This window comes from Pinus tabuliformis, chromosome 6, assembly GCF_031772625.1.
Source record: "Pinus tabuliformis cultivar Carrire ecotype Pingquan chromosome 6, CPIR1, whole genome shotgun sequence".
Taxonomy (NCBI): domain Eukaryota; kingdom Viridiplantae; phylum Streptophyta; class Pinopsida; order Pinales; family Pinaceae; genus Pinus; species Pinus tabuliformis.
Window position 1 is genome coordinate 1,441,407,228 of NC_142292.1, and position 4,748 is coordinate 1,441,411,975.

Here is a 4,748-nt window from a genome sequence, read left to right on the forward strand (position 1 = left end):
CAATCTATGTATTATCATACAAGTGGAAATATCTCAGGATTACACAAAGCTTTAGCTCACAAGATATCCAGCTCTCAGTACAATCCCTCACTGTTGCTCATAGACAAAATAGACAACACATATGCCTTCCTTCAGTCCTCCAAGCCTCCTATTTCCTTCCGCAGTTTCTCCTGGGTCCTCTAGCTGCAACCTGTGTGAATAATCCTCTCACACACAACACTGACCTCTGAAATAACTTGCGCAATCCTAAAGGAGATAATTCCTTCTGCATGGATGAATTTCCTATATAGGAAAATTCCACCAACTGATAATACATTGTCCCTTCCTCTGATCTCCTCTGGGTCTCTGACTGAACTGACATGCATGAGTTATTTATGAGAGAATATTCAGTTATCTGAAGTGCAGCAGTTACATGCATGCATGCATTAACTAACTGAACTCACAATTAGTTCAACAAACTATTTGAACTAATCTAACTGGACTTAACTCAGATAACTGAGCTAACTAATTACAACTCAAAGTACAACTCATCCTGATCTCCTTTAATCAAGGGATAACTTCCTCAATCAATGGAGAAACTGTTGCATGTCTTCACATAGACTTCATGTTTGATTTCCTACAACTAATTAACTCAAGATGAATTAATTAATTATTTTACAAATAGCTGCTAAGATCAAATTCGAATTTTACTTCTCAATTTTAGTTCAGGGACTAACTAAAATTGGAATCTATCCCGAAATACTATTTATAGCAATGCTATTTTTAGCATTTCCATTTTTTCATTCCTTGTTGCTATATCTAACATTGGTACCTAAGATGCTATTTGTAGCAATGCTATTTATAGCATTTCTTGTTGTCATTTTCAACACTCCCTCTCAACAAGAAAGGCATTCAACTTGAACCCGATCCTGAACCTTTGGAATGTTCTGCATGCAACACTTCCACCAAGTGTTGTTGCTCCACAACTTTAGAAACAAAAAAATCTCCCAACTGACCTCCCTAGAAACATCCTCTGATGTTGAAACTTCCTCTGCCGCTGACAAGTGCTCCCTTTGTGACCTCTGAGCTGCTGCAACATTCCATGCATCTCGCACCATTGCACACCTCTTTGTGCCATCCTGCACTGGTGCAACACTCCTGTGCCTCTCGCGTTATTGCAGCATGCTAGCTCTGTGTTGTCTTGGGATTCCTGCACTGTAGCTCTCTCTGCCGCTCCATCTGCATCTGTCTCTACCCACTCAGCCAGTCCTGCTACTCCTCATCGAGGCTCCCATAGCAAGGTCTAATCAAAGAGGTTGGGTAGCTCAATGATCCTACCCCTATTCCAGCCTTCTTGGCACTGTCACTCCACATCGCCCCACCTCCTACCTAGAGGTATGGATGCATGTGATCTCTCTACCCACTTGGCTCGAAATTCCCCCCTACTGGAGGTCTCTGCATGAGTAGATGCCTCCACTCGATCTCCTCTCGACTTCTCCAGTTGTGGCTGCTCCACAACCTCGTGAAGTTGCTTCACCAATTGTGGCTCCTCCACAATTGTCTGAGACTTCTTCTGGCGCTGCATGTTGAGAGGTAATGTACTCTCCCTCTCAACCACCAAATCTCCATCAATTGCCTTGCTCCTCAAGGCTTTGCATGCATCTTGTACCTCAAGTGCATACAAGTTCTTGGCTAGCACACCAATCAGTTTCATCTTTCCCCCCATCACAATTTTTTTTGGAAAAAGAGCTGATTTTAAATCAGCGATATCTCCCTCATCTGAACTTCGATTCAACCGATTTTTTTTTTAATTTGGGTAATTTTTTGCAAGGAATCCAGATATGCTATTTGTTTCTGAAAATTTTGCACAAAAATTTTTCAGATCTGCTCTGCAAACTCGCGGCCCATTTTTTTTTTTTGTACTTCGATTACTCTTCTTTGTATACTGTTCACAGCTCTGATCACCTTTGCTCCGATACCATATAGAAATTCCCACTGTAGATTAACAGATTATGCAATAGACTAAAGCAAAATACAAGATCTACTTCTACAACACTTTGCGGAAGCTTAATCGAATTGAGCAAGAACAAGAGAACACATATAACTGAGAATGAGAAATCAATCACACATAACACATAAGAAATAACCCGGGGAAAGCCTCAGCCTAAAACCCCAATCTCTGTATTACCATACAAGTGGAAATATCTCAGGATTACACAAAGATTTAGCTCACAAGCTATCCAGCTCTCAGTACAATCCCTCACTGCTGCTCATAGACAGAATAGACAACACATATGCCTTCCTTTAGTCCTCTAAGCCTCCTATTTCCTTGTGCAGTTTCTCCTGGGTCCTTTAGCTGCAACATGTGTGAATAATCCTCTCACACACAACACTGACCTCTGAAATAACTATGCAATCTTGAAGGAGATAATTCCTTCTGCATGGATGAGTTTCCTATATAGGAAAATTCCTCCAACTGATAGTACATTGTCCCTTCCTCTGATCTCAACTAGGTCTCTGACTGAACTGACATGCATGAGTTATTTATGAGAGAATATTCAGTTATCTGAAGTGCAACAGTTACATGCATGCATGCATTAACTAACTGAACTCACAATTAGTTCAACAAACTATTTGAACTAATCTAACTGGACTTAACTCAGATAACTGAGCTAACTAATTACAACTCAAAGTACAACTCATCCTAATCTCCTTTAATCAAGGGATAACTTCCTCAATCAATGGAGAAACTGTTGCATGTCTTCACATAGACTTCATGTTTGATTTCCTACAACTAATTAACTCAAGATGAATTAATTAATTATTTTACAAACAGCTGCTAAGATCAAATTCGAATTTTACTTCTCAATTTTAGTTCAGGGACTAACTAAAATTGGAATCTATCCCGAAATACTATTTATAGCAATGCTATTTTAGCATTTCCATTTTTTCATTCCTTGTTGTTATATCCAACACTGGTACCTGAGATGCTATTTATAGCATTTCTTGTTGTCATTTTCAACATGACCTATATAGCCAACACACCCTGAAAGATTCACAGAGAAAGAAACTAGGGTGAGGAGGAAGCTAGAATGGGCCAAAGATTTATGTCAGATGTTGAAGTTTGGGAATAGGTTGACAACTGGATACTAGATATTAGAAACACACGTACTAGATTGACTAGGTATATGCAAACTATTGATCTATATTGTCAACTCAAAACCATAATGGGAAAGGTGCTCATGGAACATTTAAAAACTCGACAAGAAATCCATCTGAGTATGGATGATGTGCAATGCAAATTGAGAAAATCAATGAAAAGGTTTCCAATCTAGCCAAGAAAATCATTGATTTAGACTTCCCCAAATCATAGGCCTTCGGAGCACTCGATACCAAATAGGTGGACTCACCTTAAAGTTGAATGTTCATTCTATTTATTTTTGTTTTCTACCTCAAAAGTAGCAATGATGTTAATCATAGGACAAATAGGACTCAATTATATAGCAAAGTTATAGACTAATTAGACTGCGGTATTTTTGAAGTGAGAGTATCTTATGTTCTATTAGTTGGTCAAAAATAACTCTCATGTGCTACTGATTTGGTTTTCATAGTGGCAGGCCAATAATCACAAAAAGAAACTTTACATCTATTTTTGAAATGTGTGTGTGTCCCAGGAGGAGGGGATGGGGGCAGCTCAATTAGTGATCAAAGTAATGTGAAATTTGTGTAAACTAAGAGATCCAAGGTCCAAGGTTCAAATCCCCTTGTTTGTAAGTTTTTTTTTTTTTGACAACTAATTAGTCTAATCTCAAACCTAACTCAATTCACTTTAACAAATTACCAAATTTTATAATTAAAAAGAATAAAAATAATATAATATTGATATGAATTACAATTATTTTTATATAATAATAATATCAATAAATTTAATTAAATTACTACACTAAAATTATTTTATCAATATAAAAATATTAATATATAATCAAATTACAACTTTAAAATATATTATTTTCGTAATCATATAAATATTATACTCTATAATCATTAGAAAATAATATCACATTACCATATACGACATATAAAGAAACATTAAATTAAATATAATTTAAAAATGATTAAATATTGTATTTATTATTTTAATTTTAATTAGATTAGATTTATTTGTGATATTCTTTCTTTCCAATTCAATTCACAGAAGTAACATATTGAATTTAATAATAAAAATAAAATCCAAGAAAAACCACTCAAACATATAAATAATTCATAACATATATAAAAGTATAATTAATTATCATCACACCATATTAATTATTTTTTAAAAAAATTATTTTAAAAATTTTTATTATTGATTTTTTATAATACTTTTTAATGAACTAAACCTAATCAAATACCTAATATATTATTTTATATTTTTATGAATTTTCATGTTAAACTCATTTTTATTATTAAAAAAGAACACAATTCATAAAAATGATAAATAAAAAAACTATTAATTACTTTAATATTAAAAATATTAATATAATACTTTAATCTTGAAGATATATATCATATGAATGCGTTATATATATTATTTTTATAGTGTGTAAATTTATCTTTATTTATTTTCAATTTATTATTAATTACCTCATACTCATATTCATCACCACCGTCATTACATTTTAGATTGGTTAGCTTCCAAGTCCAAATGGAGCAACACCCATCACCATGAGTAATGTGAGAAGTTGCTTAGAAGCCAATCTGCCAATGGCATGGGGTACCTCTAAACAAAC